The sequence below is a fragment of the Salvelinus sp. IW2-2015 genome, unplaced genomic scaffold (assembly GCF_002910315.2).
Source record: "Salvelinus sp. IW2-2015 unplaced genomic scaffold, ASM291031v2 Un_scaffold16442, whole genome shotgun sequence".
Taxonomy (NCBI): Eukaryota; Metazoa; Chordata; class Actinopteri; order Salmoniformes; family Salmonidae; genus Salvelinus; species Salvelinus sp. IW2-2015.
In genome coordinates, this window is record NW_019957588.1 from 246,184 (window position 1) to 260,548 (window position 14,365).

Genomic DNA, 14,365 nt, shown 5'->3' on the forward strand with positions numbered 1-14,365 from the left:
TGCCTAGTTAAGGTGACATTTTTTTTTACGATTTCCGTGTTATTGATGAAATCGGCCCTAATTAATCGACATTCCGATTCATCGGTCAACTCTACCCAGGATAACTAGTCTGAGAGTAATGTTAGATCCCAGGATAACTAGTCTCAGAGTAATGTAAGATCCCAGATAACTAGGCTCAGAGTAATGTAAGATGTTTGGAAAAAGAAGCTTAGAAGAATAAACAACGGCACCATTAGAACTAAAATGTGTCGCCTGATGTCAGACCCCAACCCTCCAAACTGTAATAAAAACAAAATGTGTCCCTGGATGTCAGACCCCCAACCCTCCAAACTGTAAATAAATACTAAAATGTGTCGCCTGGATGTCAGACCCCCAACCCTCCAAACTGTAAATAAATAATAAAATGTGTCACCTGGATGTCAGACCCCCAACCCTCCAAACTGTAAATAAATAATAAAATGTGTAGCCTCGGTACGCTTACTGTGTACTGGGTCGAGACAAAGGAATGCTGTAAACAAATAATCAATAATATTTTTGTCAATGAGACAGTATATAAACAAAGGAATTACGTAACCCCCTTTGGTGACTGAATGCTTGTAAGGCAAGCAAACTAGATGATCAAAACTTTAGATCACATCAAATAAGCCTGAGTGGTTTTGCCTACTCCCAAACTATACAGGATACTACAGTTATAACTTAACATAGTTATTCCAAAGGTGGGCTACTTACTATCCACTGTTTGCAAGCCACCGTTGCTGATCTATGAGCAAGTTGAAGACTTGTTGATGTGGTGTTAAATGTGAGCCATAGCCGCCTCCGGAGAGTCAAAGGTGTCGTCTTTACCATAATGAGAAAGCTACAGGCGGGCCGGGAATCACAGTCCGTACTTCACACCTTGATGGTCCCGTAGCAGTCGTTTTGCCTGCCCGAAAGCTGCTTGCTGCCTGGAGATAGTYGGGGAGTAGTTCTGGTAGATAGAGAAGCTCTGTCCCTGAAAGCTGATTGCTGCCTGGGGACAGTGGGGGAGTAGTTCTGGTAGATAGAGAAGCTCTGTCCCTGAAAGCTCAGAGTGGTATTGAGGGCTCAGAGAATCTCCATCTTCTCATGGAAAAAGTGCACTGGAAGAATGATGTCATGGGGCCTCTCTCACCGATGCCACAATCAATCTGGGGCTTCTCATCCATGGTGAGAAAATCCTTAAACATGGGCACCCTCATAGATATCATCCTGACCAACTTGCCCTCCAAATACACCTCTGCTGTCTTCAACCAGGATCTCAGCGATCAATGCCTCATTGCCTGCATCCGTAATGGGTCTGCGGTCAAACAACCACCCCTCATCACTGTCAAACACTCCCTAAAACACTTCAGCAAACAGGCCTTTTCCTAAATCGACCTGTGCCCGGGTATGCTGGAAGATATTGACCTCATCCCTCAGTAGAGGATGCCTGGTTCTTCTTTAAAAGTGCTTTCCTCACCATTCTTAAATACATGCCCCGTTGAAAAAAATTTGAACTAAAAATATAGCCCCTGTTCACTCCTGACTTGATTTCCCTTGACCAGCACAAAAACATCCTGTGGCGTACTGCATTAGCATCGAATAGTCCCTGCGATATGCAGCTATTCAGGGAAGTCAGGAACCAATATAGAGTCAGTTTGAAAAACCTAGACTTTGCTTTTCCTTAACAAAATTTGCATCCTGTAGCACTCTAATTCCCAAAAGTTTTGGGACACTAACGTCCTGGAGAATAGAGCACCCGTCTCCCAGCTGGCCACTCACTGAGGCTAGGAAACACTGTCCACGATAAATCTATGATAACGAGAATTTCAATAAGCATTTGTCTACTGCCGGACATGCTTTCCACCTGGCTACCCCTAACCCAGCCAACAGCTCTCCGCACCCCCCGCAGCAAACTTGCCCAAGTTCCCCCCCCCAACCCGCCCCTCTCCGCCGTCTCCCTCACTCAATTCAGATTAGCTGATGTGCTGAAAGAGCTGCAAAATCTGGACCCCTACAAATCAGCTGGGCTAGACAATCAGAACCCTCTCTTTCTAAAATGATCCGCCGCAATTGTTGCAACCCCTATTACTAGCCTGTTCAACCTCTCTTTCGTATCGTCTGAGATCCAAAGATTGGAAAGCTGTGACGGTCATCCCCCTCTTCAAAGGGGGAGAAACTCTAGACCCYAACTGTTACAGACCTATATCCATCCTGCCCTGCCTTTCTAAAGTCTTCGTAAGCCAAGTGAACAAACCGATCACTGACCATTTCGAATCCCACCGTACCTTCTCTGCTATGCAATCCGGTTTCCGAGCTGGTCATGGGTGCACCTCAGCCACGCTCAAGGTCCTAAAAGATATCATAACCGTCTTCGATAAAAGACAGTACTGTTCAGCCGTCTTCATCGACCTGTCCAAGGTTTTCGACTCCGTCAATCACTGCATTCTTATCGGCAGACTCAACAGCCTTGGTTTCTCTAATGACTGCCTCGCCTGGTTCACCAACTACTTCTCAGATAGAGTTCAGTGTMTCAAATCGGAGGGCCTGTTATCCGGACCTCTGGCAGTCTCTATGGGGGTGCCACAGGGTTCAATTCTCGGGCCAACTCTTTTCTCTGTACATCAATCTCTGTACATCAATGATGTCGCTCTTGCTGCTGGTGATTCTCTGATCCACRTCTATGCAGACGACACCATTCTGTATACATCTGGCCCTTCTTTGGACACTGTTAACAAACCTCCAAAAGAGCTTCAATGCCATACAACACTCCTTCGGTGGCCTCCAACTGCTCTTAAACGCTAGTAAAACAAAATGTATGCTCTTCAACCTGTCGCTGCCCGTACCCTTCCGCCCGACTAGCATCAGTACTCTGGACGGTTCTTTCTTAGAATATGTGGACAACTACAAATACCCAGGTGTCTGGTTAGACTGTAAACTCTCCTTCCAGACTCACATTGAGCATCTCCAATCCAAAAATGTATCTGGAATCGGCTTCCTTTTTCGCAACAAAGCATCCTTCACTCATGCTGCCAAACATACCCTTGTAAAACTGACTATCCTACCGATCCTAGCCTCCAACACTCTACTCAGAAAATTGGATGTAGTCTATCACAATGCCATCTGTTTTTGTCATTAAAGCCCCATATACTACCCACCACTGTGACCTGTATGCTCTCGTTGGCTGGCCCTCGCTACATATCTGTCGCCAAACCCACTGGCTCCAGGTCATCTATAAGTCTTTGCTATGTAAAGCCCAGCCTTATCTCAGCTCATTGGTCACCATAGCAATACCCACCCGTAGCATGCGCTCCAGCAGGTATATTTCTCTGGTCATCCCCAAAGCCAACACKTGCATTGGCCACCTTTCCTTCCAGTTCTCTGCTGCCAATGACTGGAACGAATTGCAAAAATCGCTGAAGCAGGAGACTTATCTCTCCCTCACTAACTATAAGCATCAGCTGTCAGACCAGCTTACCGAGCTCTGCACCTGTACACAGCCCATCTGTAAATAGCCCACTCAACTACCTCATCCCCATTATTATTTTTTGCCCTTTTGCACCCCAGTATCTCTACTTGCACATCATCATCTGCACATCTGCTAAATTGTAATTATTTCACCACTATGGCCTATTTATTGCCTTTCTACATTTGCACACACTGTATATAGATCTTTCTATTGTGTTATTGAATGTACGTTTGTTTATCCCATGTGTAACTCTGTGTTGTTTTTGTCGCAATGCTTTGCACAAGAAAATGTTCCACTGCTCCCTGTGTGGAAAGAGTATTACCAAGTTAGGGTGCTCTTTATTTGTTACTTTTATTTCTTATTTGTATTTTAAGGTATTTTTTATTTTAAAAATTAAACTGCATTGTTGGTTAGGGCTTGTAAGTAAGCATTTCACTGTAATGTCTACACCTGTTGTATTCAGCACAAGTGACAAATAAGATTTGATTTGATAGTCTATTAAGTTGTTATATAGATGAATGGAATTTTGCATTCCTTGATTCCAGCCTTGACACCTCTTGAATTGGATTTGATTTGGATTTGCTAAATTAATTTGATTGGATACAGTTGCAGATAAACATATTGGCACCCTTGCACTTTTCTTAAATAATGACCTATTTCTTCTCAAATAAGTTGAAATTGATGGTCTCCACACCTTATATGATTTTCAACATTGCAGAACCAATACATTTTTTGTTAACTTAAGTTTGCATTCGGCTAATTCAACCACACCCATTGCTGACAGGTGTATAAAATCGAGCACACAGCCATGCAATCTCCACAGACAAACATTGGCAGTAGAATGGTCTTACTGAAGAGCTCAGTTACTTTCAACGTGGCACCGTCATAGGATGCCACCTTTCCAAGTCAGTTTGTCTAGTTTCTGCCCTGCTTGAGCTGCCCCGGTCATCTGTAAGTGCTGTTATTGTGAAGTGGAAACGTCTAGGAGCAAAAATGGCTCAGCCGCGAAGTGGTAGGCCACACAAGCTTACAGAACGGGACCGTGTAGCACGTAAAAATCGTCTGTRCTCAGTTACAACACTCACTACCGAGTTCCAAACTGCCTTTGGAAGCAACGTCAGCACAATAACTGTTCGTCGGGAGCTTCTTGACTATCTTCACATTACGCGCGCACACACACACACACACAGACACAGAGCAGCCTAGCCTAGCCTGAAAATATTTTTGATATCTCGGATTGTTCTGACAAATATTTCCAGGCTCCGCTGGCATGGAATCTCCCAGGATAAACATCCATGCTCTCCTCCCAGAGGTTATGACAACTCTACATSAAACACTGTAAATACACAACTTGATGCAACCACATGAAAAGTTTGGGAACGTGTTTTCATTGGCCAGTGAGTGGTCAAGCCCTCGTCACAGCTACAACTTATTTATCAGAATTCCTGCTGTAAAAATAGCTACATTATTTCTGACACCCACAACTCAACTGCACCACGTGAGTTTGATAAGATTTATGTTTGGTTTGTTAAAATATAATCTTTTGTCTTGGGTCCCTGCATTTTTAAAACATTTCTTTACTCTTGATATTGAATACTGCATTGTTGTTGAGGAAGAGCTTGCAGGTAACGTGGCGTTTATACTATTGGTAAAACATGTGGATAACCACGCTAGCTTGGCTCTCGTGTGGTGCTAGCAAGCATAATAGGTAGTGCTAGGTATCAACAGCCTCCCGAGTGGCGCAGCACTGCATCGCACTACAGATCCGGATTCGACCCCGGGCCACAACCCGGGAGACCCAGGAGGCGGCACACAATTGGCCCAGCGTCGTCCGGGATAGGGGAGGGTTTGGCCGGCTTGGATGTCCTTGTCCCACCGATCATAAGATCAAAATGATATTTTTACAGTCTAAGCCCTGTCTGAGGATGTCCTTGTCACACCAATCATCAGATCTAAATGATAGTTTTACAGTCTAAGCCCTGTCTGAGGGGGCGAGGTTCTTCTAAGCTATATGGAACTGTTTTAAGAAGGTTTAACCTGATGAGGACAGGGGGTGCTGTTTTCACTTTTGGGGAAAAACGTGCCCAATTTAAACGGCCTCGTACTCAATTCTTGCTCGTACAATATGCATATTATTATTACTATTGGATAGAAAACACTCTCTAGTTTCTAAAACCGTTTGAATTTTGTCTGTGGGTAAAACACAACTCATTTGGCAGCACACTTTGTGACCAGGAAGTGGAAAGTCTGAAATCTATCTTCTGTTCAAGTGACTGCCTATAAATGGCATGATACGTATGACTATACGTGCACGTCATACACCTTCACCCGGATGTCAAGAGGAAGTGAGAGGAAAAATGAGTTGATTATCTCTGTCTGACGTTGAATAAGCCCTCTTGGAACAACGTGTCACCCATTTTCTGTTTTCTGCAAGGCGCGTGGAGGGACCTGTTATTGCCTACTGGAAAGCGTCGTTATGGGCGAACATGAGCTCCGGCTTTGATTTTATTTGATACATGTTACAATATCATCCTAAAGTATGTTTTTTCAATATGTTTCATTAGATTATTGAACTTTATTCGGGACGTTCGGTCGTGTTACGTTGTTTGACTTTGTTGACGTTGGAGAGCTTAGCGCCGCATGGCCAGTGTGCTTGCTAATTCAAGAGGGAAAGAGGACGTTCTGAATCCAAAACAACGACGGTTCTGGACAAAGGACCCCTTATACAACATTCTGATGGAAGATCAGCAAAAGTAGGAACCATTTTGTGATGCTATTTTCATATATCTGTCGAACTGTGTACTAGTAGCTTTGCGCTCAGGTTTTGGTTATTCCCTACCATAACTAAGTCTTATGTCGTAATGAAGATATTTTTAGAATTCTAACACTGCGATTGCATTAAGAACTAATGGATCTATCGTTTCCTATACAACATGTATTTTTTTGTAATGTTTATGAATAGCTATTTGGTCAGAATAGGTGAGAGTCTAATAGAAATATCCGCACATTCTGGGAAAAAGGTCCTACTTTAGCACGTTATGCTACGTTATGCTACGTTGTATAACCACGGATTTCAGCTCTAAATATGCACATTTTCGAACAAAACATAAGTGTATGATAAACCTGGTGTTATAGGACTGTCATCTGAGGAAGGTTTATGAAGGTTAGTGAAATTTAATATCTTTTGCTGGTTTATTCGCTAACGCTAACGTGCCTATTGCTATCGCTAACGTCCTTGATGAATGAATGCGGGTAGTGTGGTAGGCTATTGTAGTAAGCTAATATAATGCTATATTGTGTTTTCGCTGTAAACACTTAAAAAATCGGAAATATTGGCTTGTATTCACAAGATCTTTGTCTTTCATTGCTATGTCACCATGTATTTTTCAGAAATGTTATGGTGAGTATTTCGGTATGTCACGTTGGTGTCTATAATTATTCTGGCTGCTTTCGGTGCAATTTCTGATTGTAGCCGCAATGTAAACTATGATTATACCTGAAATATGCACATTTTTGGAACAAAACATAGATTTATTGTATAACATGTTATAAGACTGTCATCTGATTAAGTTGTTTCTTGGTTTCTTTGGTTTGTTCTAGGTTAGTTTGGTTGATTTTGTGCATGCTACCTGTGCTGTGAAAAATGTCTGTGCTTTTTTCTATTTGTTGGTGAGCTAACAAATATATTGTGTTTTCCCTGTAAAACATTTAAAAAATCGGACATGTTGGCTGGATTCACAAGATGTGTATCTTTCATTTGCTGTATTGGACTTGTTAATGTGTGAAAGTTATATTTCAAAAAAAATATTTTTTGAATTTCGCGCTCTGCCTTTTCAGTGGAATGTGGGAGGAGTTCCGCTAGCGGAACGCCGGGGTTAGAAAGGTTAACCTTTCTAGCGCAGGCGTTCCGCTAGCGGAACCCCTCGACAACATTCCGCTGAAAGGCAGCGCGGGAAGTTCAAAAATATTTTTTAGAAATAGTGTAACTTAAGTCCAATACAGCAAATGAAAGATAAACATCTTGTTAATCTACCCATCGTGTCCGATTTCAAAAAGGCTTTACAAGCGAAAGCACAACATATGATTATGTTAGTTCGAGCCAAGTCAAAAACAACATCCATTTTCCAGCCAAAGATAGGAGTCACAAAAAGCAGAAATATAGATAAAATGAATCACTAACCTTTGATGATCTTCATCAGATGACACTCATAGGACATCATGTTACACAATACATGTATGTTTTGTTCGATAATGTGCATATTTATATCCAAAATCTCAGTTTACATTGGCGCGTTACGTGCAGTAATGTTTTGATTCCAAAACATCCGGTGATCTTGCAGATAGCAGCACAGCAATCCCAGAAATACTCATAATAAACATTGATAAAAGATACAAGTGTTATTCACAGAATAAATAGACTTCTCCTTAACTTCTCTGCGCTACGGATCCCTTTTACGGGATCATTTTCCTAAACAACCGCTAGAATTGCAGGCGCAAATGCAAAAATATTAAAAATATATTTATAATCATGCAATCACAAGTGAAATATACCAAAACACAGCTTAGCTTGTTGTTAATCCACCTATCGTGTCAGATCCTGAAAATATACTTTACAGCGAAAGAAATCCAAGCTTTTGTGAGTGTAGCAATCAATGCTACAACAGCTAGCCCCAAATTAGCATGGTCACGAAAGTCAGAAAAGCAATACAATTAATTGCTTACCTTAGATAATCTTCGGATGTTTGCACTCACGAGACTCCCAGTTACACAATAAATGTTCTTGTTGTTTCGAATAAATATTACTTTTATCACAAAAAAACGCCATTTGGGTTGCGCGTTATGTTCAGAAATCTACAGCCTCGTTCCGGTCCTGAAAGGCAGAAGACAATTCCCAAACGTATCAGATTCAAAGATATTCCTAAAAATATTTATAATCATGCAATCACAAGTGAAATATACCAAAACACAGCTTAGGTTGTTGTTAATCCACCTATCGTGTCAGATRTTGAAAATATACTTTACAGCGGAAGAGATCCACGCTTTTGTGAGTGTAGCAATCAATGCTAGAACAGTTAGCCTTATATTAGCTTGGTTAGCTTGGTCACGATAGTCAGAAAAGCAATAAAATCACTTACCTTAGATAATCTTCGGATGTTTGCACTCACGAGACTCCCAGTTACACAACAAATGTTATTTTTGTCCGATAAATATTACTTTTATCACAAAAAAACGCCATTTGGGTTGCGCGTTATGTTCAGAAAGCCTTGTTCCGTTCAACAAATTCCAAAAAGTATCCGTAATGGTCGTAGAAACATGTCAAATGTTTTTTATAATCAATCCTCAGGTTGTTTTTAACAAACATAATCAATAATATTTCAACCGGACCATAACCTATTCAATAAGAGAGAAAAGCAAAATGGAGAGCTCCCCTCTGGCGCGCAGGCACTATTCAGGCACTATTCAGAGGAKACCTGACTACTTTTTTCTATCCTAATCTGTAAATTATATGCATATTCTACGATCTGGACCTGAGAAATAGTCCGTTTACCATGGGAACGTTCTTTAAAAAAWATATATATATATGACCCCTAGCGTCAAGAGGTTTTAATTCAACCGCTGTGTCAGATTTCTAAAAACTTTACGGAAGAAGCATAATCTGAGTACGGCGCTCAGAGCCCAATCCAGCCAAATCCAGCCAATGAAATTTCCGCCATGTTGGAGTCAACAGAAGTTAGAAATAACATGATAAATATTCACTTACTTTTGATGATCTTCATCAGAATGCACTCCGAGGAATCCCAGTTCGACAATAAATGACTGATTTGTTCCATAAAGTCCATAATTTATGTCCAAATAGCCACTAGTTGTTAGTGTGTTCAGCCCAGTAATCCATCTTTATGAGCACTAGGTCCAGACAAAAACTCAAAGTTCCGTTACAGAAACATGTCAAACGATGTATTGAATCAATCTTTAGGATGTTTTTAACATAAATCATCAATAATGTTCCAACCGGAGAATTCCATTGTCTTTAGAAAAGCACTGGAACGAGAGCGAACTCTGTCGGGAGTGAGCGTCACGAGCCTGAGACACTCTGCCAGACCACTGACTCAAACAGGTCTCATGAGCCCCTCCTTTATAGCAGAAGCRTGAAACAAGTTTCTAAAGACGGTTGACATCTAGTGGAAGCCTTAGGAAGTGCAACTTAACCCCATAGACAGTGTATTCGGTAGGCCAAGCTTTGAAAAACTACAAACCTCAGATTTCCCACTTCCTGGTTGGATTTTTTCTCAGGTTTTTGCCTGCCATATGAGTTCTGTTATACTCACAGACATCATTCAAACAGTTTTAGAAACTTCAGAGTTTTTTTTTATCCAATGCTAATATATGCATATTATTATTAGTATCGGGACAGTGTAGCAGGCAGTTTACTCTGGGCATGCATTTCATGCAAAAGTGAAAATGCTGCCCCCTATCCCATGTAAACAACATGAAGGGCTTCCCCAGTACAGTACTGTTTAACTTCTTATGGCTGCAGGGTATTGAGGGTATTGACTAGCTTGGATGAAAAGGTGCCCAGAGTAAACTGCCTGCACCTCAGTCCCAGTTGCTAATATATGCTATTATTATTATATGTAATGATGTCTGTGAGTATAACAGAACTCATATGGCAGGCAAAAACCTGAGAAAAAATCCAACCAGGAAGTGGGAAATCTGAGGTTTGTAGGTTTTCAACTCATCGCCTATCAAATACACAGTGGGATATGGGTCAGTTTGCACTTCCACTGCTTCCACTAGATGTCAACAGTCCTTAGAACCTTGTCTGATGCTTCTTACTGTGAAGTGGGGCCAAAGGAGATGGGAATGAGTAAGGTCTGCCATGAGCTGACCATGCGCGTTCACATGAGAGGGAGCTCTGTTCCATCGCATTCTGAAGACAATGGAATTCTCCGGTTGGAACATTATTGAAGATTTATGTTAAAAACGTCCTAAAGATTGATTCAACACATCGTTTGACATGTTTCTACTGACTGTTACTGAACTTTTTGATATTTCGCTGCTTTTAGTGAACGCGCTTCCCCTACTTTGGATTTTGTTTACCAAACACGCTAACAAAAGTAGGTAATTGGACATAAATGATGGACATTACCGAACAAAACAAACATTTTTGTGGGAGTCCTGGGAGTGCATTCTGACAAAGATCAGCAAAGGTAAGTGAAGATTTATAATGCTATTTATGACTTTTGTTGACTCCACAATTTGGCGGGTAACTGTATGGCTCCTTTTGTGGCTGAACGCTGTTCTCAGATATTGAATATTGTGCTTTTGTCGTAAAGCTTTTTTTAAAAATCTGACACAGCGGTTGCATTAAGAACAAGTTGATTAAATTCTATGTTAAACATGTATCTTTCATCAAAGTTTATTGATGAGTATTGTTATATTGATGTGGCTCTCTGCAATTTCTCCGGATATTTTGGAGACATTTCTGAACATGGCGCCAATGTAAACTGAGGTTTTCGGATATAAATATTAACTTTATCGAACAAAACTATATGTATGTTGTAACATGAAGTCCTATGAGTGTCATCTGATGAAGATCATCAAAGGTTAGTGATTCATTTGATTTATTTTCTGCTTTTTGTGACTCCTGTTTTTGGCTGGAAAAAGACTGTGCTTTTCTGTGATTTTGCGGTGACCTAACATAATCGTTTGTGGTGCTTTCGCTGAAAAGCCTATTTGAAATCGGACACTGTGTGGATTAACAAGAAGTGTATCTTTAAAATGGTGTTAAATACCTGTATGCTTGAGGAATTTTTATTATGAGATTCTGTTTGAATTTGGCGCCCTGCACTTTTCAATGGCTGTTGTCATATCGATCCCGTCAACAGGATTGCATCCCTATTAAGAAGGTTTACCAAGGATCATTTTGCTATTTGATTTTGAACTGTAAGACCCATGGAAGTATCAATAAAAAAATATTCAAAAGTTTTTTATGTAAAACATATTGGCCATACTGCTATAACTCATACTAACGCATTGCATAACATTCACAACATGGAACAACAGTCCCCAAACATCTAAAGGAAGTTTGTCTGAAGTCTGTCCTATATCTGAGAGATACAAAAATATATTCTTTACATGTCTTTAACCCCTTTTTTTGCCACTAAAGTCTTTTCCACATTTTGTTACGTTACAGCCTTATTGTACAATGGATTAAATAAATAAAAATCCTCATCAGTCTACAACAAATACCCATAAGTGACAAAGAGAAAATAGGTTTGGAGAAAAAATGTCACATTTATTAAAAATAAAAAACAGAAATACCATATTTACATAAGTATTCAGACCCTTTGCTATGAGACTCGAAATTGAGCTCAGGTGTGCATACTGTTTCCATTGATCATTGTTGAGATGTTTCTACAGCTTGATTGGACATGATTTGGAAAGGCACACACCTGTCTAACTACCACAGCATTCTGAAGCGATACGCCATCCCCTCTGGTTTGCGCTTAGTGGGACTATCATTTGTTTTTCAACAGGTCAATGACCCAACACACCTCCAGGCTGTGTAAAGGCTATTTGACCAAGAAAGAGAGTGATGGAGTGCTGCATCAGATAACCTGAGCTCCACAATCACCCGACCTCAACCCAATTGAGATGGTTTGAGATGAGTTGGACTGCAAAGTGAAGGAAAAGCAGCCAACAAGTGCTCAGCATTTGTGGGAACTCCTTCAAGACTGTTGGAAAAGCATTCCAGGTGAAGCTGGTTGAGAGAATGCCAAGAGTGTGCAAAGATGTCATCAAGGCAAAGGGTGGCTACTTTGAAAAATCTTTTTTGGTTACTACATGATTCTATATGTGTTATTTCATAGTTTTGATGTCTTCACTATTATTCTACAATGTAGAAAATGGTAAAACAAATAATTATAACGCTTGAATGAGTAGGTGTGTCCAAACATTTGACTGGTACTGTATATCTCATGAATGTTTTTTTTTTCTTCATTCAGTTACATGAAGTCACTTTCTTACCACTTCTTCCATAGGCAAACATGTAGGGAAAGCTTTTTTTAAATKAAAAAAATGTATTGAATTCAAATGGACTTACCCAGCCTACAAAGCACTACAGCCACTCTGTGATGACCAGTTCTGCTCTTTTATTGAGGGATCTAGTCTAGATTAAACCTCATAGGTAGACAGTTTTATCATGTGGAGGTTTCATTCAGGTCTCTGTTTAAAGAGATACTCTGTTTGTCTTTGGCAGGAGAGAAACCAGACTCTGACAGCGGGAAGAGTCCTTCAGGAGAACCAGACCCAGAGACATCCGACCCAGAGACATCCAAACCAGCAAGACAACACCACTGCTCCCACTGTGAAAAGAGCTTTTGCTGGTCAGGGAACCTAAAACTGCATGAGAGGACACACACAGGAGAAAAGCCTTTCCAATGTTCCCAGTGTGGAAAGAGTTTTACCATGTTAGCTAACCTGAAAAGGCATGAGAGAATACACACAGGAGAAAAGCCTTATCACTGTTCCCACTGTGGAATGAGTTTTACGCAGACAGGGCACCTAAAAGCTCATGAGAGAATACACACAGGAGAAAAGCCTTTCCAATGTTCCCAGTGTGGAAAAAGTTTTACTAAGAAAGGGCAATTAAAAGAGCATGAGAGAATACACAAAGGAGAAAAGCCTTACCAATGTTCCCATTGTGGAAAGAGTTTTACTCTAATAGGAAACCTAAAAAAGCATGCGAGACTACACACCGGAGAAATGCCTTTCCAATGTTCCCAGTGTGAAAAGAGTTTTGCCGTGTTAGCTAACCTGAAAAGGCATGAGAGAATACACACAGGAGAAAGGCCTTACCACTGTTCCCACTGTGAAAAGAGGTTTATTCAGTTCGGGGACCTAAAAGCTCATGAGAGAATACACACAGGAGAAAAGCCTTATCACTGTTCCCACTGTGAAAAGAGTTTTATTCATTTAGGGTACCTAAAAGCTCATGAGAGGACACACACAGGAGAAAAGCCTTTCCAATGTTCCCAGTGTGGAAAGAGTTTTACCNCACAGGAGAAAAGCCTTTCCAATGTTCCCAGTGTGGAAAGAGTTTTACCATTTTAGCTAACCTGAAAAGGCATGAGAGAATACACACAGGAGAAAAGCCTTATCACTGTCCCCACTGTGGAATGAGTTTTACTCAGACAGGGCACCTAAAAGCTCATGAGAGGATACACACAGGAGAAAAGCCTTTCCATTGTTCCCAGTGTGGAAAGAGTTTTACTAAGAAAGGGCCGTTAAAAGAGCATGAGAGGATACACACAGGAGAAAAGCCTTTCCAATGCTCCCAGTGTGGAAAGAGTTTTACCTGGTTAAGGAGCCTGAAGGAGCATAAAAAGACACACACCAAAAACGCCCTACCACTGCTCTCCCTCTGTGTGGAAGGACATTTTCCCAGTCACAGAACCTGAAATCGCAATAAAGGCAATAAAGGTGCTGTGTTCTGACTTATTATTTTGACTGAGAATTTGTGTTTTTGTTTATGCCACATGAAATCATATTGTTTATGATTATACCTGTCTATATAAGGTCCCACAGTTGACAATGCACGTCAGAGCAAACACCAAGCAATGAGGTCAAAGAAATTGTCCATAGAGCRCCGAGACAGGATTGTGTCGAGGCACAGATCTGGGGAAGGGTACCAAATAATGTCTGTAGCATTGGAGGTCCCCAAGAACACAGTGGTCACCATCATTCTTTGATTGAAGAAGTTTGGAACTACCAAGACTCTTCCAAGAGCTGGCCACCCGGCCAAACTGAGCAATTGGTGGAGAAGGGCCTTGGTCAGGGAGGTGACCAAGAACCCGATGGTCACTCTGATAGAGCTACAGAGTTCCTCTGTGGGGATGG

At 41.0% G+C, this 14,365-nt stretch overlaps 1 protein-coding gene, 1 long non-coding RNA gene and 2 pseudogenes across 6 annotated transcripts in view; 2 read left to right on the forward strand and 2 right to left on the reverse strand.

Moving 5' to 3' along the window:
• The window catches only part of LOC112080700 (oocyte zinc finger protein XlCOF6-like), an 18,409-nt pseudogene extending 4,457 nt beyond the window's left edge, over positions 1-13,952 (forward strand).
• The window catches only part of LOC139027457 (uncharacterized), a 135,500-nt gene that overhangs the window by 112,675 nt on the left and 8,460 nt on the right, over positions 1-14,365 (forward strand). The window lies entirely within an intron of this gene.
• LOC112080695 (zinc finger protein 180-like) overlaps positions 1-14,365 on the reverse strand; it is a 273,956-nt gene that overhangs the window by 91,262 nt on the left and 168,329 nt on the right. The gene's annotated exons all lie outside the window — the stretch shown is intronic.
• The window catches only part of LOC112080701 (zinc finger protein 180-like), a 159,300-nt pseudogene that overhangs the window by 28,367 nt on the left and 116,568 nt on the right, over positions 1-14,365 (reverse strand).